General features: G+C 36.8%; 1 long non-coding RNA gene across 1 annotated transcript in view; it reads right to left on the bottom strand.

The window, feature by feature from the left end:
• LOC145278061 (uncharacterized) overlaps positions 1-24000 on the bottom strand; it is a 797888-nt gene that overhangs the window by 659296 nt on the left and 114592 nt on the right. Inside the window, exon 2 of the long non-coding RNA XR_013868289.1 lies at positions 21649-21713. This is a non-coding gene — a long non-coding RNA (uncharacterized LOC145278061). The remainder of the gene's footprint in view (positions 1-21648; positions 21714-24000) is intronic.

Genomic DNA, 24000 nt, shown 5'->3' with positions numbered 1-24000 from the left:
TTTAACGGAATGTGTTCTGATGAACTCGTTTCACGTGTATCCCCTCGACGTACCTATCCCCGACAAACCCTCTTAGAAATAAGAGCTCACCCCTTCACTGTTGTTGTCCCTAAATGCTAGAAAGCCTTCTAATCTAATAGTTTCTTCCCTCAAACATATAGACTTTGCAATTCCCTTCCTGTTGCCTGCTTCCCTGGCTGTACTGATATGCAGAGGCTTAAATGTAACATAAATAAATATCTTGTCAATGTTTCCTAGAAAAAAATACATTTCCGCTCTTTTTTATAATCTTCCTTTTTCCTTACCGTGACGTACTTTTGCTTACAGTTCGATATTTGCATATAGCCATTCGCGCTGTTACACGGAACCACTTTTATAGTCTTATCAGGATAAATTTGTACACATAAATTTAATAACAAAAAAAGAACTAGCAGATATTAAAAGTATGAGAGCGCAGAATATTTGTTAATCTCCATTCAATCCCAGAAAAATTCAGATCATCGAAATCTGTGAAATTAGCCAGTTTTTACTTAAATCGATTGATTGCCTGCTCTAGTTGGCGACCCTCACCGCAGTGTACCAGGAGCCAGCATCACGTGCCTATTCGAAATGACTTAGTCCATAATACAATGTAGTCTACATTGCACTGTAGAGAATCTACTGTTGATTTTATAAAATTATCTGTAAATAATGGCTTCATTAAGATTTACAATGCAAAAGTCAAGTATCATGATTCAATTGTGCACTGAACAGAAATATTCATTTCGAACGCGCCCCTGTCTTATCAAAGAACCAGCTGCTGCTTTTATGAAATTATTTCTTACATAATCACTTGAATTAAAGTCAAACGAATAAAAGTCAAGTATCATGGTTCAATTGTGCTCTAAAAAGAAACATTTATTTCGAACGCTACAGCTGATTTTATAGACCGAGCCTTTCTGCTTGTGCGGTGATAAAACTTCTCGAATGCGCTTATGATGTTAGGTTGTATAAAATGTGTTAACTCCGATGAAAATCGCTTTTCCTTCTTTAATCGGATTTTTTCGATTATTGATCTTCGATTATCGATACTTAGACGGATTCAAAACGTTAGTACTCCCCCAGCCACATCAAGTATTTTTGTTCGAATTAAAAAAAAAACATCGGCCCAGTCATTTCCGAGTCAATAGGGAGCTCTCTCTCTCTCTCTCTCTCTCTCTCTCTCTCTCTCTCTCTCTCGTTCGCTCTCTCACTCTCTCACACACACACACACACACACACACAAAGTTCCTTTTATATAATATGGGGTGGAACGATAAAATTATCACCCTAAAAAAGACAACATTATTCCATTTCCATTTCATGAAAACAGTTTTTTTTTTGTTGTTGCAGACTATCTACTTGTTGGCCAGTTGTGTAACAATCCTAAGAGCGAAATGAGCTTTTTATCATATCTGAAAGTGACACAATATTCAATGAACGAGATTGGAGATGCGCCGCTGTACACCTCATACTCTTTACCGACAGAAATTATGACAATAGGACCATTGCCAGCACCCTCAAAATGCACTACTGGCTTGCCAGGAATAACAGGGGCGTGTCTAAGGTGATGAAACTAAGTGTCCGGCCATGGTTATGTTTTTGTTTCAAGGCAGGGGCATATCATGTCACCTAATATCTTCAAATTGGTTTGAAAATCAACACCAAAGTGTACCTGGATATGCTGAAGAGTGTGGTGATACCCTGGTGCAGTCCGGTGGCAGCTGGCAGACCCTGAGTGTATCAGCAGGACTCTGCGCCAGTCCACAAGTCAAAGAGATCCAGATATGGTTTCAGAAGGTTGATTACGACTTTGTACCCTTCTCTTACTGGCCTATCTTTTAAACCAACCTGAACCTGTCGGACTACTTCGTTTGAACATACGTCGAGAATATCATCAACCTGACCTCCTACAACAGCAAAGCCAAGGTATTCGCCGAGCTCCCACCGGCGCTTGTAGAAAAGGCAAATTCTCAATTCTGGATCCGTATCGAGGCGGTAATTGAGGCTTAAGTCGACTACATTGAATAGATGTCAGTTTATTACATAATCAAGTTACTTGAATTGACTTTTTCAATAAAAATTTAAAATAAAGCTGTAATATTGTTTTCTTTAGGGAGGAAATTTTATCGTTCAACTTCATATATATATATATATATATATATATATATATATATATATATATATATATATATATATATATATATACCAACTTCTCAACACGGAAAATCTTTAATGAGCATAGAACCTTCTACCAAGCAGCCCTAAAAACACAGTGTATATACGAATACCACCATCAACTAGATTGAACCCCCCCTTAATCATAAAAATAAAAGACATAAAACTAGGAAAATCACCTGGTTCAATCCTCCCTTTAATATTATGATCAAGAATGAACGTGGAATTTTTTTTTAAATTTAGTTAAGACTCACTTCCCTCCAAACAACATATTGCACAAAATATTTAATAAAAAATTCATCTATAGTTGCAGTGATAATTTAGAAAGAATAATAAAAAAACACGGCAATAAAACATTAAGCAATAACAACAATAATTACAATAATATAAGTAACGCACAAAACTGCAACTGCATAAATAAGGCAGAATGTCCACTTGGGCATCAATGCTTACAACCTGAAGTTGTTTACAAGCCACTATTGGACCAATAGAAAATCTTAATAATAAAAATATTATACCGGGCTTGCCGAACACTCATTTAAGAATCGTTTTAGAGTCCACAAATGATCATTTACGAACCCCAAACACCCGAACAAAACCTCCCTAAGTAACCACTACCTAAGTCTAATTCAAAATAACTTTACATATACCAAAAATTGGAAATTCTCTAAAAAGCCAATATTTGTAAATCGCTTTATTTACCTTGCTCTCTTTGTCTGCATGAAAATTTTTTATCATTAACTACAAAGATAGAGACAAACTACTAAATATTAGAAGTGAGCTGTCTATTTGTAAACATTCAAAATCCCACCTCCTTAACAACTTCACTTTATACTGAAGCACTTTTCATTTAATACTTACTGAATCAAACTACCTCACATTCACGTTCATCAACAGAATACAGAAAATCGAATTTCCTATTATATAAAGCGAAGTGGTATGTGTGTATGTGCGTATGTAATATTTTGTTGTACTTAGTTATGTTCCTACATATGATTTCTATCCGTGGTGCCTCCAATAAGTTTCCAGACTTTTTCCGTATGGTCACTTTTATTGATAGTACACACATGAAACTCTAGTCCCCTTCAAATTACTTTCTTCCGGCTACAATGCGCTTTTTGTATCGTTCTAACATTGTCTGTAAGATTACATGGAAGTCCTCTTGTGTGAGTGCGTCAATGACCCTCTGTCACAACCTCTTTCATCTCCGCAATTGTCTCATAATTACAGCCCCCTACTGTTTTCCTTGAGCTTAGAGAATAACCGAAAGTCATGGGGAGTAAGGTCTCGACGATAGGGAAGGCGAGGAACTTGACATCCATCTTGGTCAAATAGTCTTTGACATGGGTAGAGTCGTAAACTAGTGCATTGTCCTTGTTGACATGCCACTGACCCGATTTGAACAAAACTGCCCTCTTCTGGTAGAATTTCTTTCTAAGCTCTCTTGAAATCTGAACATAGTATTCCTTGTTGACTGTCTGTCTATTAGGAGTCCAGTGCAAGTAGATTAGGCCCGTGCTTTCAAAAAAGGGATTATCATAAGTTTCTAGGTGGAGTTGCTCTGTCTGGCCTTCTTGGGTCTGAGAGAGCCAGAATTCTTCCACTGTCTCTTAATCTCTGGGTCATAGCAGTAGATCTAGCTTTCATCGCAGGTCACCAGATTATCAACAATTGCGGTATTTGAATTAATCAGCTCGATCAGCTCCCCGCTGTCAGGACAACGTCTTACTTTCTTATCTTCTCTGAGCACTCTTAGGAAAAACTTCGTACACATCTTTCGCATCTTCGTGAATAATTATGTGTACAGTGACATTAAATTGTGCAGTTATTGTCTCTATAGACACACGGCGGTCTTTAACGATGAAATTCTTTATTTGGCCAATCAACTATGGTGTTCTGAATTATTTCTCTTCGCACACGTCTCTGACATTCTTGTTTTTGGTCTTTAAGTGAATCCTGTTACTTAATTTTTTCTCAGTTCACCGTTAATGCAGATCAACAATCAGAGGTCTATAAAAGCTTGTTACACGAGAAAGACGTCTACGGTATTTGAACCGAATTTGGTGTTCATTACAATAAAATTGAACGTACCTATTTTTATTTCGTTCGCGTGTACGTTCTATGAGTCGCCTGTATCTGTTCTCTGCTCCTTGGCTCTGGAAACTTCCTTCTTAACACAAACTATAAATGCAAGTCTATATGTTTTTTTTTTTCCTCTGGGCAAATGAGTTTTTATTTAGCTATTGATGTTATCACTTGGGCTATGACAACAGCATATTCTTTTCATTGTTTTGACTCTCGAGTATATATACAACACAGTTAGACACAATTAATCAACCGAGAACCACATCACTCTACATAAAACATATAAGATATCAATGGATATATACCTGAGAATCAAAACATTGGAAAAGAATATGCTGTTGTCATAGCCCTAGTTATAACGTCGAACCCGTATCGCCAATTCGCTAGCTTAAAGGAAGAGGGGACTCTTTATCTTGCATTGATCTCAATCTTCATGTGGCTCCTCTCAGCACCGTCACAAAAATTCTGTTCACCCGTCTTCTCTGAGATACAAAGACCGGCTTTTCGATCCACTAACTCTGCCACCCGGAATCTTACTCTTCGATCTCGTAATAATCACGTTTCACGAACGATTCTGTGACGTTGCAATACTACAACATAATGCCAAGTTAACGTGTGCTCTGCACTATTCGAACTACCGCTCTATTTTGTAGTGAAATATTTAGTACACAAACAACTTATAGGCACGTTCCCAACTGATCCATTTGAACTTTCTAATCTAAAACAATAACTTCGATTCTCAGTTCTGTGCATCGCAGTCTGTCTGTCTGTAGGCTCATTATCTAACATGTATATCCAACTAAAATCCAAAACTAAAAAAAAACAAAAACCCGACAAAGTTAGTATTTTCTTGATCAGCGTAGCTCTGAATGAATGATATATTAAATTGCTCGACTGAGCTCCAATATATGATCCCCTTTTGCCAAACTTTTACAAAACACACTGGACTAACTACAGCCACAATATACGATTCCCTCATTCTCTACCTGTGCCTAAATCTAAACACAGATTCCATGAACAAAGCTTCTTTTCAGAACTGCCCGCTTGTGGAAACCTGTTCCTGTAACCTGCTTCCCGGTTGAATACAATATGGTATCATTCAAGTTCAATGTTAATAAGTTTTTGCTAGGCCGTCCTCACAAAAAATATAATTTTACCCAATTCACACTTTAACGATTACTACACTACCAACTTATGCTAAATAACCCATATACTCGAATGAGGTTCGGGACTTGATAAGTGGCGTAAAAAAATATTCATTCTTTGAAACTAAATTGGCGCAAATTACTTCGAAGGAGGCGTCGTTTTTAACTTTTTACAGTTTTGTGATTAACCATGATTTTTTTTTATCAAATAGTTGAGTTGTACGCACGTGTGTGTTAATGTCTAAAGAGAAGAGTGGGCTGGGCAGAGAGGAAAGAGGTGTGCGGAAATGGGTTGAAGAGAGGGAGGAGAAAAAGAAGAATAGATAGATGGAGAGAGAGAGAGGTATAATAGATAAAATATGTTACGCGGGCTAGGCCGGGTATCCTTGTCAGTTTTAAATAACTTAGAAACTTCAGTCGATCCAACCAACATTTCAGGCTTTAATCACAATCGACACAGTTAAGTATTTTTTTTTAAATATTAAGATTTATAAAAAATAAGACAAACATGGGTGGCAGACAAACTTTACGCTGACAGACCGACAGGAAGACGTATTAAAACACGAATGTGATAGAAATGTAAAAGAGGGGAGCTTGAATGAGAGATCGACAGGAAGAAGAAGAGAAAGAGGGAGAGCGAACGGGGAAAAGAGAGAACTGATTGAAGAGAGAGCAGAGACAGGAGAAAAACAAAAGAAAGAATTGTGATGGGAGATTAAGAGAGAAAAAAAGAGAAAGAGAGAGCGAAAGGGGAAATTGAGACATCGAAATGGACAGGGGAGTAAATAGGAGAATAGAACAAGAAAGGGAGTTGGAATAGGTGATAGAGAGAGAGGGAGAGAAAGAGAGAGGAATAGAAATAGAGGGAGAGAGAGAGCGCGCAAACGAGTAAAGAGAAAGGGAAGCAGAGAAAGAGTCAGTGGGGAGAGATAAGAGATAGGAAGCAAGAACAAGATAGAGTTGGATTGAGAGGTCGAGAGAGAGATGAAAAAAGAGAGGAAGAGAGAGATATTAAGAGAGAGAGAGGGGGGAGAGAGAGATTGCATGAGCAGGAAAAAGAGTGAAAGAGAAAGGGCGAGACACAAGCCGAGAGAGAAAGAGAGAGAGAGGGGGAGGGGACTAAAAAGAAAAAGAATGTGCACGAGAAAAAGAGAGGAAGAAAGAGTCAGAGAGGTGAAGGGGAAACTGCTCGGAATGAGTTCCCAAGTACTGAAAATGGCGAGGAATCCGAAACATGGCGAGCATTCCTTAATTAATCGGGGTAGAGTTAGATACGCCACGCATGTCGATTGACACGCCAACTCGTCGCGCGTATCGCAGACTTTAGCTTGGAAACCAAAAGTTGATAGAGGAGCATTCGGCAGCGATGATGGGAGCGAAATCGATGATGGAAGAAGCAATGTGGCGAACTTGGCACGGTAACATTGTTCAAACACCAAATATCAAAAACGGGAAAACGAGTCTTCTTTTCCCCAACAACGAAGCCAACATTATTGTTTTCATAACTTTTGCAATGAGTATTGATTATTATTATTATTTGGATTTTTAGGGCTACGGTTCTCGTGGCTGACGGAACGACAACATGCTAATCCCGCAGATTCATTTAAGAGTTCCGTTCGAAATTCTCTGCAGATTCCCGAGTTCGATGTAAAAATTCCCGAAGTCGACAGGAAGATTCCTGTGTTCGACAAAAGGCACCTGTAGAAGGTCGGATGTAATATCGACCGAAACGTTGTGAAAATAAAATTAGTCCGTTCCATGAACGAATCTAACAAATTTATTTTGTCGATTTTTCAAAGCCACACTTACATAGCATGTAAGCTGATCAATCAAATTTGCTTATGAGCAGCCAATTTTCATTTGTTATTGCTATACTGTGTTATTGGTCAATATAGTAACGTATATAGCTGCAAATTATTTGAAAATAATACTTAGTTCAACTGAAGTCGCATTAATATGGGAACTATTATTTGGATCTTTCGGATAAGAATTGAGCACTTTTTTCACAACGTTTTGGTCAATATCATCTCCCATATTGTTCGATTGTATTTTGAATGTCACCTGCACTAAGGATTGAACCTTCGTCTGCCAGAAGTGTGTAAGTTACAACTGAATTACCAAATACTTTATCCACTACGCAACGAGTCTCTCCACAATTATCTAACACTTCTACTCAGTTATGGCTAACAGAACGACAACATATTAAATTCATGGATTAAATAAAGGGTCGCGTTTGAACTTTCATATAGATCCCCATATTCGAAAAAAAGATTCCCGAGTTCGACAAGATACGCTTGAAGAAGGCTGAAGATCACAATGACTGACACGTTGTGAGAGGAACTCTCAAAATAAGAATCGTGTTCCGAAGTAATACGAAGCAATCTAACATATAAATTTATTTTGTCGGTTTTTCAAAATTACACTTAAATAGTATGCAAGTGTTAGCTATTAGCAGGCAACGCAGGGAAGAAAAAGCCATTCGATAGGTTGCACCCATGCAAAAGGATTCAAATGTTATGAATTCGTATTTTCCCATTGTCTAACGGGATGCATAATTTGACCCAGAAATATGCGAGCAGATATCGGTCAAAGGTTGAGACTTTAGACAAAGGAAATATTAATCCTTTCACTGGTAAAGAATGTGTTCATAAATATAATCGTCACACAAGAAAAAATCAGTCAGTTAAAAAGGGAGAGGGAGAGAGAGAAAAAGAGAGAGGCTGCATCAGGTGTCACTATTTCTTCACCACCTGACACCCGCCTAACTACGTACCCCCCACAGCACCTTCCAGTAAACATCAAGACAGAGAATAACAATTTGTCAAAGAAAATAGGATTGTCAGAGTGACATAAAAAGGTATTTTTGTTGTGAATTGTCGAGGTGCTCGTAGCAAGATAAGTGTTATTCTAATCCATCCTCATCTTAAAAAAATGCTAACTTTGTTATTTCTTCTCTTTCAAATTTCTTATTTTATTTTGTAATTTGTAATTATGTGTATTCTAATAATTTATATATTTATTGTTTTTATTTTTGTTTTCTTGGCTTTTTAAATTCTCCCCCTCCTTCAACCCCAGCAAAACACCAACCACGTTCTCTCCCAGCTTAAATAAATGATTAATTCCACGCTCTGAATTAAAGAAGGCTTGAGATAAAAATAGCTTAGGCAAAATAAATTTTCCGAAATTAGCACAAACATGAATTTATTTTTTCTACCGTAGAAGTCAGAAGAACTTTATTTAAGTAATATACTCAATATCTACAATTGTATTAATAAAGAGGCCTCGTTGATATCTATACCAAACCAGTGGATATAGCTTATAATTAACTTTTACTATATTTGTAACTGAAATGTACAGTGATCTTAGCTGCGCCACTAGGACTATTTTCTGAATAGATACAATGTTTTGTCCCTAACCTTAATGACTGCCTATAAATACGAATTCCGAATCAGCATGTAATAATTGTTTCTCTTTGCCTCCAAGACGACTTCCTTTGTCTAACCTGCATGCTAAATAGGGAAAAAGAAGAAATTCTTTTTTTGTTCTGTTTCCCAAGGTAAAACATTACTTGAAACTCTAAATCCTACATTGGAGACTCTTGTCTAAGAATGATAGACTAGTGCTATGTGCACTAGTCCAGATATAGCAACAATACTCAATGCATAGGCGAATTGTGGTTTTGTAAAAATATGATACTCCTGTGTGAGTGATTTTTTAGCACGATAGAGGGGAGCTCACCTTTTTTGCAGCAGCCTTGGCAATGCCCTCAATATATTCGTTCCAGTTAAGTTTTTTTTTACACAGTGATCACCACTTATCAAGGCCCGGAAGCCACTCAGGGATAAGGGTTATTGCAAGTACATTGCGTTAGTGTGGAGATTTGATGAAGTGTTTACTTAAGGAGGCGGTTAATTAGGAATTTGTTAACGTTGGACTTGAAGAAATCCAAGTTGTAGTCCGGTGGGAAGCAGGCAGACGGAACAGAGTTTAAATAATTATAGGGGTGTGATCAACACACATTTAACAGAGAACCATGGCAAAATACCAAGTTCGGTGTTGTCATTTTATTTGGAAATTTCAGGTGACTGTTTTCTTTAGACGTACTTTACACGTGCTTTATCTGAAAAGTGTTTTCTTTATAAGTACTTTATACGTGCTTCCTGGATGTGTCAGAAAAGAAGCAACTACTCAAAGATAGGGAAGTGGAAGACCAAACATAAAGCCTCACTGAATAAAAATCCTCTTATAAATGGGAAAAAACCCTCCAAAGTTACAAATCTGCATAAGTCCGATTTCTAAATCGAACTTATTAATTGCCCAATTTTGCCTAATTTGTATCGATACTAACGCACTCCGGATCATCCAAATACAACGTGGGGCACAAAACTGAACCACTGGTCAAAGTTTATGAGGCAGTTGCTGGTTTAGACGCATTGATTAACTGTGATACAGTCCGGATAAAATATGCCCTCTTCCTTGGGTTGAGCATACAGGTAAGTGAAATAAAGAACTACCTTTAGCGTGTAACGGCAAAGTGCTTTGTGTAAACAAATGGAGATTTCGGTGTTTGAGCATGTTTATCATTGTAATTCCCATTACCTTAGCAGCAATCAAATGGCCTAGGTGTTATAAGTGCTGACTGTCGCCCAGGTGGCCGAGTTTCAATATAAATCAGTCCATAAATAAATAAATAAATGTATATATATATATATATATATATAATGTTATAAAAAAGTATATCAAAGAACACCTCAAGATAAGAAAAGCTCAACACTATTAAGAGGAACAAACAAGTATATTAGATGAAAGATGTAGAATAAAAGTTATATGTAACTTTATTGTATCAGAACAAAAAGGAAAATTAAGAAAAAATAAATTTTTTTCTGTTTTATAATTTTCTTTATTGTTTTGATGGTATAATAAAAGTATATATAATTTTTATTCCTGATCTTTCATTTAATATATATATATATATATATATATATATATATATATATATATATATATATAGAGAGAGAGAGAGAGAGAGAGAGAGAGAGAGGGGGAGAAGATCACAATTTAAGAATGTAAACTATACTTTAGATAAATTTATTGTTCGACAGGTACTCAAATAAGAAATATTAACATTTCCTTAATCCGCGGAATTTCAAGGAAAAGCGTGCTTCTCATCAGCAGAAATATATTATAAAATGAATATTATAGGGAAGCTATGAATATAATAGTATTAATTTTAACTGCATTGTATTAAATAAGTCATAAATAAAAAAAAAAGTTTAAGTTTGTATCTATTTGTCAACATTATAAATTTGATTTTCTTTCTCATGAAACCATTGACTCTTATTATCATGCAGTCTTGAAAAAAACTAATCACTCCACCTCCTTTCATTTGAGTTTTTATTTTTTTAATTTTTAATTGACTTCTTTTTTATTCATTTTTTTTTTTTTAATTTTTAAGTCATGCGAAACTTTATATTTTGGGTTTTATCCGGGGAAAGTTGGTGCAAATATGTGAAACTTATAGAAATGGAATTTGTCAGGTGAAGGTCTAACGACGGCATTACGGATATGCATACGTAACGTAACAGCTATTGGTTCATGATTCAATTCTTAGCCTTGCAGGAAACATGTCTTCATAACTAAGGCATTAACACCAAAGGCAAAAGTAAATCGTAAGCTAAACCTTATGGTTTTGATTCTCGAATCATCTTTTTTTTTTTGTAACTTTTTAAATAATTACTATATATTGAGTTCAATAAAATACTATAATAAATACGAAATTTGCATTAATTAAAATATGTTTAAGAGTATTTTACAGCCAGGCAATGCCGAGCAGCCTGCTAGTTTATATATATATATATATATATATATATATATATATATATATATATATATATATATATATATATATATATATATATATAGTGTTATAATGGAATAATTCCAGAGGAAATTCGGATATGAGAGCTCAATGTGGTAAACAGAGCAATAAGATAAAAAATATAACACGGAAGGTTGAAATAAATTATTGCATCGACAATTATGTAATTTCCGTGTTATATTTTTTTATTTTTTATTTTATATATATATATATATGTGTGTGTGTGTGTGTGTGTGTGTGTGTGTGTGTGTGTGTGTGTGTGTGTGTGTGTGTGTGTGTGTAACATTAACCCTCCGACAGCTAAAAACTACAAGAGGTGTCAATGAACAGAATTAGTTTCATTCTTGGTTCTATTTTTTATCTAAGGCAAAAAAAAAAAAAATATTAGTAAATCACGCGAGAATAAAGGTAATCTCAAATATTTACGACATTTCTTATCTTCCTAAAATGACCTAACCCATAATTCTCTCGTGTCAAAAAGCTTAACAACGTATCAGCATTAAAGTCCGACCTTGACCCTTTCCTTCTATATCCCTTTCTCCCCCCCTCTCTCTCTCTCTTTCTCTCTCTCTCTCTGTCTCTTTATCTATCTATCTCTCTTTCTCTCTCTTTCTCTATGTCTGTGTCTTCTTATCACTCCACCCCCCTTCCACTTTATACTACTTCCTTCATTTTATAAAGTCCAGCAAATAACTGACATTTTTAGATGCATCCACGCATCCATATATTAGGCGCTGTCTGGCTGCTTTTCGCGCTTCAGTTTGAAATAATATTCTAATGAGTAAATTCAATGGGTGTTTACTAATTCCGATGCGTCGAAATATTAACTTTCGGTCTATCGGTCGCCCATGCCAGTTAGTTGTATGACACAAGGGCAATTTAATTTGGGGGTTTCGCTTCGTCATTTTGTTTTATTGTAAACCAACCCTTTTCAAATTATTTAATACCATATACGAACATTTTGGTTAAAACAAAAAAAAATGTATATATATATATATATATATATATATATATATATATATATATATATATATTCTTCAAGTTATTTATATTTTTTTATGGTGTTCGGTTTGGTTTTGTTTTACGGCATATCAACCTTTTTCGGGTTATTCAATGCTAGATTCGTTAATTTTGTAAGTTTTTACATTTCAAGTTTATATCTTCAAATATTTATTTATGGTGTTGGTTTGGTTTGGTTTCATAAATGGCACATTCAACCCTTTTCGAGTTCAATCACTTTGGTAAAGTTTTTATGCTCCGAGTTTTTATTATCTTTAAATATCTATTCAGAATAGTTTGCTTAGTTAGTTTTGTAGAGAAAATTTTGGTTGTTGTGGTTGTGGTTGTTGTTGCGGTGGTGTTGGTGGTGGTGGTTGGGGTGGTTGTGATTGTGGTGGTTGTTGTTGTTGTGGTTGTTGCTGCTGTGATTGTTGTTGTTGTGGTTGTTTTTGTTGTGGTTATTTTGTTGTTGTTGTGGTGGTGGTGGTTGTTGGCTTAGTAAAACATGTTTGAGAAAAATAGAATAGCATCAATGTTTGGTGCTTTGTAGCAGGGCCGTGCAGAAGTGTGAGAGTTCTAGGGGTGTCCAAGTACCTGCGCTTTTTACTCCTGTTTTAAAAGTGCCCTTTTCAGAGGAATGTGTTATAGGCCTGTGCCCCACCGTGACACTGTTCATTTCTATATTTGTGCCGTTTTTTTTCACTTGAGCATTTGCCCTGAAAAAAGTTCTTTGCACGTCACTGACAAGGAAGTCGATGACATTAGATCGCCCCATCTGTTAGCACCAGTTAATTTGGGGAATAACATCTTTTTCCGATGAGGTATTATGGGAGAGTACAAAATAGCTGTGGATGGGGTGGTTGGCATCCCTCAGTAGAGAAACCTCAGGCGGCCGACAGTATACTATCCCTGGGAGAAGAACGGATTTAATATTGGAAGAATGATCTCCTAGGCTCAAATAATGCGATATCTTATCTAAATTCAAGTCTGCCAAAAGACATGCCAAAATAATGCCAATAATTATTTCTACTTTTGGGAGGGGGACAATTTTCTTATCATTTTATTCAAACTGGAAATGTAACGTGAACAGATATTTTGCGGCTGAAGTCCCCCACATATAGTCTCCTGTAGACATTATCCCATTTAGTAGTCCCTTAGATCAAGTGGCAGTACGCTTTGTTTGGGGTGAAAAAAAGTTTTAAAAATACTATCTAAACTGGTCGTGTGTATTTGAAGCATAATTGGTGGGTTAGTTAAGGAGCATCAGCTATATTACGTCTCCTTCTCCGTCGTCTTATTCAACTCCGGCTTCACGTTTTGGAATTAATTTATTCTTCATCTCACCTGAACCGCGTTCTGAATATCATTTCATGCCAGTATATGTTGATTTTCGATTTCATTTTACATGGTAGTCACCACTTATCAAGGCCCGGAAGCCACTCGGGGATAAGGGTTATTACGTGTACAGTAATCAATGGGACAATATCGTAATAATCATTAGTAATGGAAATTTGATAAAGTGTCTTACTTAAGGGGGCGGCTTATCAGGAATTTGTTTATGTTGGACTTGAAGACATCCAAGTTGTAGTCAGCTGGGCCACAAGCAAAAGGAAGAGAGTTCCATAGGCGTGCACTTCTAAGAAAGAAGCTTTGTTCATAGATTATACGTTTTGATTTAGGCACGGAAAAAGAGTAGGAAAAATTATTGATAGTGGTTTCAGCTAGACCGGTGTTTTCGTGAAAGATTGGCGAGGGGGGACCAAAGATTGGAGCTCAGACGAGCACTTGCCATGGAAATACCGATAAAACAAGACAGGCTCGCAACGTCTCTTATGTGGGAGAGAGGTTGCAGAGAAGAGAAAAGGGATTCCCCCACTAAGCTACGATGTCTATTTTTTACTCTGTCAAGACATGATAGGCTATTTTCTTAGCTCCTGCCCAGATGTGGCAGTAGTACTCTATCCTTGGACGTACTTGGCTTTTACATAGATATAGAACTGCATCAGCAATGAGATATCTACTGGAGCGGTAGAAGTATCCAACCATTTTCCCAGCGACCTTGGCAACAGACTTGATGCACTTGTTCCATTTCAGATCAGGAGTAAAGGTCATCCCAGAAGCTTGTAAAAACATGGAGCCTCCTCAAGACGGGAGCCATCCATTTCAATTGATGCCAGATGGGGATCAGAGCGTTGATGATATAAAGATAGGAGCTTAGTTTTAGATGCATTAAAGGTAACCAGCCACCTCTTCCCCATTGTACCACTCGCTCAAGATCAGAGAAGAGAGAATCTGAGAGAACTTTGTCATTTACGGCCTTTGGTGTATTGTCATAGATGGCCGTGTCATCAGCATAGATATCAACGAATGATTTAAGTATATGTTTAGGGAGATCATTGATGTAGATCAGGAAGCGAGTTGAGCCCAGGATGGAACCCTGAGGGACTCCAGCATTAATACTCTGGGCGTCTGATTTCTGCCATTAACCACTACTCTTATGAGCGTATCAGAGAGAAATGATTTAATAATTGAGAAAACATTTTGTAGAAAAGCAGGTTTTTGCCTTCGAGTGAATAACTTCCATCACCTAGATCGGAAAACTGTAAACAACGAGTATGCACGCATCAACAACATGGGTCAATCAGTGTACTTCTATATGGCACGTGTACGTACACAGATACATTCTGAGGAGCTGTGATACATCGAAACTGTCTATGGATGATTACGTCACATATTAGGGACCCTACGTAAGTAGAGATTAAGTCAGCTAGTGTTGATTTTGACAAGGATAACACTGAGTGCATGATAATAACCCCGAGCTGCAAAACAGAATAATTCCCAAGTATGAATGAAAGACGGCTGACGTAAAGTTTAAACAAAGCGCAACAGGTCAAACGGTAGGTAAAGCAGAGTCTATCAACCGCGAATGATGTCATGTTTTTCGCGCCGAGAGAAAGAAAGTGTTTTTTTTTTCAGATCAGTTTTCCAGTGGAAGGTGTCTGCATGTCAGTCGGTTCCTCTGTCTGTCTGTCTGTCTGTCTGTCTGTCTGTGTGTGTGTGTGTGTCTCTCTCTCTATATCTCTCTCTCTCTCTGTCGTTCAATCTACATCTTTCACACACAGTCTTAGTCTCTGTCCCTCCGTCTGTCTATCTATCCATCTATCTCACCCCTCTTTCTTAGTTTGTCTGTCTGTCTGTCTGTCTGTCTGTCTCTCTCTCCCTCTCTCTCTCTCTTCAACTATGAATCAACAACTGACCTTCACATAAATTGTTCGATTTCAGTGTCAAGAGGAAATCCAAATTGTCTGGAATCAATGCTGGGATAAGAGAAGAAAAAGTGGTGTTATTTTTTTTTGTTTTCTTTTTCTCCAGAGCAACTGTGCACACTTAATCCAGTGGCGAAAAAAGAATATATATTGGTTCCTACTTCCCGCCCCCTCCAAAGTGTAGTGGATTAGAAAAAAATGAAAAAGCTTCAAGAGAATTCGAACTCGCAATGTCGAGTCTACAGTTCGCGCTAATTGTGGTCTATCCTCGGTCCGACACCAAATGTGATCTATCCTCGGTCACGGACCCAAATGTGGTCCGATACTGGTTAACCGGCTCCACATTCCACATGTGAAGCTATCCCCGTCACAGGTCACCCAAATGTGACCCGTGCTCGTCCTTCGCAGGGAATCCTTCCTTAGGTATCTAAGTGTAGTAGGACTCGTCAATCGATTTGGTCGAGATCGATTTCACCTTCGGGTTGATATGCCGCTGTTTCGTCGATCTGTCACGCTGAAAGTGAATAAATCTCACGCACATAAAAGAAAGACAGACTCGGTTAAATATTCTACTGGTTAATTCAAGAAAGATATACACAATATATACTTATATACAATTGTCCGTATTTTACCAGACTCCACTGAGCCAAAGAAACAACAATTGACTGATTCTTCTCTCTCAAGAGGTCGGTGGAAGAATGCGGGGAATAGGGGAGAGGTGAGGACACTTCGATGGCATTTGATTCTCTCAATATCTCAGCTCGATCTGTGAATCCCCAGACGACGATCACCCGTATCAGTACACCATTTGGCCTCGTGTCCGTGCCACTTCTTGCAATAGGGCTGCAGGTCCCATGGATTTCCTCTCAATCGAGTTGGGCACTCCGCCGCCCGATACTCCTCATAGTCACACTGGAAGCCCACCAACCGCTGTCCGTCCAAGAAAGGACTTATAGTGCCCATATCTAAGGTCCCACTCTAGCTGATGGGAATTAACCTCTTTCTGCCAATCCTACTCAGCGTCTGGTCATCAAGGGAGGAAGTTTCGGCGACTGGTTTTGGCTTCGTCCCACAACCTCGAGCTACTTATACGAATTTCAACATTCACAATTACGAGTTAAAAAACAAATAAATAAAACCTTATTATGTTCAATTTTGTAAGAGGCACTCAAACCCAATTTCATATCTAATCTTTGCATTTAATTGAATCACCTGATATCTTTCCCTTTTTTTTTTAACTCCTCCTAGTCCATATTGAAGATTAGTTTAGACATTCGGGAACAGATTTTCACCCCAATTATGGTATTAATTCGATTTATCAGTCAGTCTTTCTGATCTCGCCCACTTTCTCGCTGTTGTCCCCCTTAGTCTGTCTTTTAGAGGCATCTCGCCCGAAAGCGGCGCCTGCCCAGTTTTCTCCATTAAAATAAATAGATAGGTGTTTCGTCTTTTTAAAGCTCATCAGTGTGATGACTTTATTCAACGATCAACACTAAAATAAATGGCTGTCGTCCTGAGAAACCAACCTGCCTTGACAAACTTCTGGGTCTGACTTTCACTCCTGATTAGAAATGGACCACTTACATCAGCTCCATTGCCATTGAAGCATTCTACCGCTCCAAAATGTATCACTCTCTTGACGCAATTCTCGACCTGGAAAAGAGCGAAATACGTTGATGGAGTACTGTTGTCAGTACTGGGGAGGTACTGCTAAGAGTACCCTTTCTTCCATTGACAGGTTGAAAGGATTTAAAACGGCTTCGAAATCTAATGGGAGAAGCCTTTTTCTCCATGTAATTTCTGCTCCATCTTTATTTTCATGGCAGGTTCTCGACTGAACTTCTATCTAATGTCTTAAAAGTAGAACATTTACAGCAGACACTCGTCTATCTAGAACAACTGCCAACAATTTCCCTTGTTATCTATCTATGTCTACAACTAAACTTAAATCCTGTAGGCTTACTTCCCTAGAACTGCTCGTCTGTGAAACACAATATCTCGAGGCTGCTTCCTTACTGACTAAAACATGGCAGTTTTAAGATTTAACGTGAATACTTCTTTTTACATAAACTACCAAGTTATACTACTGTCAATAATCACGATGTTGTCTCATCGGTCACCTGACTCTTATTAACGTTTATGCGAGTGCCATTCAGGCCTTGATAAGCGGTGATCCTTACCGTCGTAAAAAAAAAATCGAACCTCGGACGTTCAGACATTATCAAAGGAGAATTGTTAATATTGCCTATCAAATATCAAGAATAACATTTAAAATTAAACCATATTTAAAAATAAAAAATAAAATGTTTAACATATGCGTTGCTTGCCTTAAATATATATTCTGTGCGCCTGAAACGCTTCGATACTAAATTTGAAACTTTTATTCCTTCTAAAACATATAATTTATTAGATAATTAGAAATATATAATAAAAATTGAACGATTTTCTAAATTTTTTTTAGCGATTAAAAAATAATATCATCGTTTTATTTACAAAAGTTGGTCTTCTAGTCTCCGGTCTGCTATTATAAAATTCGTCGATTGAATTTTTATTTGTTACTTGCTATATATACCCGGCGTTGCCAGGGTGGAACATATTGGCGGGTGGAGGGGGTTAATCACATAGTATTTATGATGCACAGAATATCCTAAATTATTACGATTTTCCTGGAATTGGACCGCATGTTTGATTTATGGTAGCATAAAACACCTTCATTTTGCTCTATTAAAATTAAACGGGAAATAAGTCGTATAATTTAAAGGGGAAATAACTCTCACAGCTTAAATAAATAAACTTACTTCCGTTTTTAAAGGGAACTGGTGTGGGATATTAATAATTGAAAATAAATTAAATAGAAATTAAATTAAAAATAAATTAAATAAATCAACTAAAAACTATTTCTGACTAGAACAATTAAAACAATTTTATTACGAAAACAATTAATAACAAATATTGGTTGGTTGTTTTTGTTTTACGGCATATCAACCCTTTTCAGGTTATTTAATGCCGAATCCAAAGATTTTGAAGAAAGATTTTTTAATAGAATATATTATTTGTTTTCAAGTCGGTTTCTATTCAACCCATAGTTGGGACCCTAACAGGATGGACCTGGGAGCAATGGCAGTTAAAGTGTGGCTCCACACTCCCCAAAGCCCGCAAGCTGGGGCCTCACCACTGGATATAGTTTAAGGTCATATCCAGGACCTAATAATAAAGAAGCTTTTTTTTTTTTTACACAGTGATCACCACTTATCAAGGCCCGGAAGCCACTCAGGGATAAGGGTTATTGCAAGTACATTACTTTAGTGTGGAGATTTGATGAAGTGTTTACTTAAGGGGGCGGTTCATTAGGAATTTGTTAACGTTGGACTTGAAGACATCCAAGTTGTAGTCCGGTGGGAAGCAGGCAGACGGAACAGATTTCCACAGGCGTGCAGTTCTAAGAAAGAAGCTTTGTTCATGGAATCCGCGTTTTGATTTAGGCACAGATAAAGAGTGGGGGAAATTTTTCACAGTGGATTCGGCTAGACGGGTGTTTTCCGTGAAAGATTGGCGAGGGGGGACCAGAGATTGGAGTTCAGACGAGCACCTGCCATGGAAATAACGATAAAACAAGGACAGGCTCGCAACGTCTATTCTGTGGGAGAGAGGTTGCAAGGTAGAGAAAAAGGCCACCCCCAGTAAGCCACGATGTCTATTTTGTACTCTGTCAAGGCAGGGTAGCCTTTTTTTAGCAGCTCCTGCCCAGATATGGCAACAGTATTCCATCCTTGGACGTACTTTGCTTTTATATAGATAGAGAATTGCATCAGTAGTGAGATATCTTCTGGAGCGGTAGAAGGATCCCACCATCTTTCCAGCGACCTTGGCAACAGACTTGATGTACGTGTTCCATTTCAGATCAGGAGTAAAGATCAAAGCCAGAAGCTTGTCAAAACACGGGGTCTCTCCCAGACGAGAGCCATCCATCACAATTGATGCCAGATGGGGATCAGAGCGTTGATGATGTAAGGATAGGAGTTTGGTTTTGGATGCATTAAAGGTAACCAGCCACATCTTCCCCCACTGAACCACGCGCTCGAGATCAGAGGAGAGAGAATCAGAGAGAACTTTGTCATTTACAGCCTTTGATGTGTTGCCGTAGATGGTCGTGTCATCAGCATAGATGTCAACGAATGATTTAAGTATGTGTTTAGGGAGGTCATTGATGTAGATCAGGAAGAGAGTTGGGCCCAGGATTATTATTAAAATAGATTTTATTGAATGTAATATGCAAATTAGGTTACTTCTTGAACGTAGATAGCCTTTGAATAAATAGTATATATATAAATCATGTTGAACAGAAGTGTGTAAATGTCCGCTTTCAGTATGAAAGATAATTTGTGAGACAGGTTACCTACGTTCACCCCTTACAAGGCATATTGCCACTTGGACGTAAGGGGCATGCACAAGAACGATTAACAAGATGTTGGTTGGCCTTCGGGACGAGATCAAAGTGTAGTATCTGTTCTTCAGATGCTGCACTTCTATTTCTTGTTCTCTTTCGGTGGAGGAGAAATCCTTCACGACTGAGGCAATTTTTATTTTTGTACCTTTTCTCCACGTTAAAAAACGACCCTGGTGTCTAACTCTGTCCCGTGGGGAGGCATAGTAAATAGGTACATTACATTTAAACTTCTGTATATCAGTACAGTGAGGGAAGCAGGGAACAGGAAGGCAATTCCAAAGTCTAGCTGTTTGAGGGAAGAAATTATTATAGCAGAAAGCATTCTGGCATTTAGGGATCTCAACAGTGAAGGGGTGTGATTTTGTTGCTAAGCGGGTTTGTCGGGGATATGTACGTCGAGGGGGCACAAGTACAACGAGTCCATCAGAGCACATTCCATTAAAATATTTGTAAAATAGGCACAGAGATGCAACATTGCGGCGATGAAACAGAGGTTTGGGGCTTAGTTGGCAAAGTAGGGCCTATTAGATTGGAGACTCTTTTTTTGACCTTATCAAAAAGTAAATGCATCAGCCCAGATGTGGCAATAATACTCCATGTATGGGCGAATGACGGCCTTGTAGAGGTACAGGACACTCGCAGGGGTGAGTAGTCTTCTAGCTTGATAGAGGGAACCTACCGTATTTGCACCAGCTTTCACATGTCCTCAACGTATTTGTTCCAGTCCATATTGCCTATGAATGTTAGGCCGAGGAATTTGAAGGAAGAATTCACAGGTAGAGTGATATTCATCAAGTTGTATATCTATATCGTCGAAGACAAAATTCAAGTAATCAAGTAAGCATATTTATATATATATATATATATATATATATATATAAATGTATATATATATGTATATATATATATATTTATATGTATAGGTCTTGATATTTGCGCAAGTTATATATATATATATATATATATATATATATATGTACGTGTCTGTGTGTGTGTTTGTGTGTGTACATTTTACAACGCAATAACTCTGTAATTCCCAGTCTACCGACTCAAATTTTGATATACAGGGTACTGAGATTTGGGAAAGTTTTTTAATCCGTTTTCACCTTTGAGAACTCTACCAAACCCATCCGCCAATTTTGGGTCTAAACGCTTGAATTTTTAGATATAGGTTCCTTGGACATGCATCTAACTTAATAACTTGATTTGAGCCCAAAACAATAAATGTTAAGGAGTCATAATAGAAGTCAAAGTTTTAAAAAATTTACCTTTTTTTTTTTCATTTTTTTTATTTGCTGCTCAGCATGCACCTCCAAACACCCGGGCAACGCCGGGCTGAAGTGCTAGTATATATATATATATATATATATATATATATATATATATATATATATATATATATATATATATATATATATATATATATATATATATATATATATATATAAAGCGAGCGAGAGAGAGAGAGAGAAATAAATTCACCTGTCATCCTTATTTTCAAAGATGGAATCGCCCTGGTCGTCGAAGGCAAGATTTAAGCAAGCAAGCAAGGACCTTAATTATAATTATATAGATAAACAAATAATTATATAGATAAACAAATAATTATATAGATAAACAAATGTCTCCTACCTGAATAGGCGATGTTGTGTAGAAATGTATGTCATAAGAACTTTCCAAGCGCGAAAAAAAATCACCTGCAAAAAATAAAATAAAAGTCATAAATATAAGAATGCAATTGAAAACAAGTTTAAAACTGACATTAAATAACTTCATTAACAACAACAACAACAACAACAAAAATACGTTGTTGCGTTGTTTGTACATCGAAACGTCGAGGACTATCTGATCATCTTGGATGATGAGGTGGGGGAGGTCGGAGATGAATGATAAGCCCAATCTTCGCTTGAGAAATTCTGTTGCCTTCAGAATAAGAAAGGGTCGCAGATGTCGACGGCTTCAAACTATTGTTCCTCCTGTCTCACCTGTGTATTTTTGAAGCAACTTTCCTGTCAATCTTATATTGGTGAGCACTGTCCTGAACAGCGACCTACCACTCGGCTATGTCCGAAACTGTCTGTTCCCATGATGACCGATCAACATTAATCAACTTTATTAATAACAAACAAAACGTACATAGCATAACGACGTGCAAATGCGTGCAGCACCTTTTTTTATTAAAAACCGATCATAAAAAGAATTACAAGAAAATGAGAAAAGTAACACTTGTTAGTAATAGTATCGTATGGGTAAGACCTTAATACCGGTATGTCTTTATCCAGGCTGAGAAATCGTATTCAGTTAGATGGGCTGTCGCATAGCTGCCTTCCAGTTGCGTGACTTGACAGTGTAGGATTAGGTGGTTTGTGTTCTTGAAAACTTCCTTGCACTTTGGGCCGATTGAGACTATTTGCCGTCACCTGTGTTTGTTTACAGTGTCTTGTTTTGGTCCGGTTTACGGCTACCCATTGCTTCCTATTATTTGTAGTAAAACCTGGGAGGCGCAAAGCTGGGTGTATTGTTTTTCCATTACTCCTTTCATGTCTCAACTAGATTGAATTTTTTTTTAAGTTGTAGAACTGAGGTGTCTGGGGCATTTTTAAAAAAATCTGTTAGATTGGTAAGTCCCTGGTGTCCTCCTTGACGTTTTGAATCGGGTACGAGGCTACTTACTACTCCTATTTTTATTTATTTTTTTTTTAACTCGCAATTTTCCTTCTTTTTTTTTTCTGTTCAACTAACATCCTTACACACACCTCCACTTTCTTTTCTGCTTTTGCATCACAGGTTCCAGCCTACCTGCCTAATACAACTTTTTTTCGCTCAACACACACCTACAAACAGCCGGGCCACGCCGGGCACCCATGCTAGTCTTAAATATAACCCTAAAAGTTCCTATTAAATGAATTAGATACTCAAAATGCGAAAGACATGAATAAATAGATTAACAACACAAATACACGATGAAAAATTATAAAAACTGAAACTAAAAAATCTCTATTATATCAAAGAATTTGGCTGTGTGTGTGAGAGTTTCTATGGACTCGGAAAAGGCTGGGCCTTTTTTTTTTTTTTTTTGTAATTTTACACGAATGTACTTTATATGTCTGAGACTGTTCTTACATAGGCTTTGTATCGGAATTCGTCTAGTAAGTATCGAAAATCGATAATCGAAAAAATTCGGTTACAGAACAACGTTCGATCTTTATACAACCTTACATCACAAGTGTATTTGAGAAGTTTTATCTGCGCACAAGCAAAAAGGACCAGCCTATAAAAACAACTGCAGATTTTTTATAAGATAGGGGCACGTTTAAAATAAAAAATTTCTTTTTAGCGCACTACTGAATCATGATACGTTTAAGTAAAGTGATTATGTAAAAATAATATAAAAAAATTAACAGTTGGCTCTTTGATAAGACAGAGGCGCGTTCCGGGTACCAAATTAGTAAAAGGAGAACTTATTCCTAACTCGCATTTAGGTAAAAATGCACTTAGTTATAAATGATTGAATTCATTCAAAATATATCGCGAACAAAAACAAGTAAACATATATATATATATATATATATATATAAATCTGCACCGATATAGGTTAGCAGTAATACCAAAAAGTGTAGTTGGTTCCACACAAAACCTTCACAACTATATACAAATCATCTGTATGGATTTCCGAGCAACTTAGTATTTGTGACGGAAGTTCATACGTCGAAATCGATAGGAGAGTCCATTATATATATATATATATATATATATATATATATATATATATATATATATATATATGTATATATATATATGTGCATATATATGTATATATATGTATATATATATGTATATATATGTATATATATGTATGTATATAATATATACATATATATATTATATGTATATATTATATATATACATACATATATACATATATATACACATATATATATATATATATATATATATATATATATATATATATATATATATATA

Source organism: Euprymna scolopes, chromosome 6 (genome assembly GCF_053919585.1).
Source record: "Euprymna scolopes isolate OS-2025 chromosome 6, ASM5391958v1, whole genome shotgun sequence".
Classification (NCBI taxonomy): Eukaryota; Metazoa; Mollusca; class Cephalopoda; order Sepiida; family Sepiolidae; genus Euprymna; species Euprymna scolopes.
Note: the sequence above shows the minus strand (reverse complement) of the source record. Positions and strands in the feature narration are given on the sequence as shown.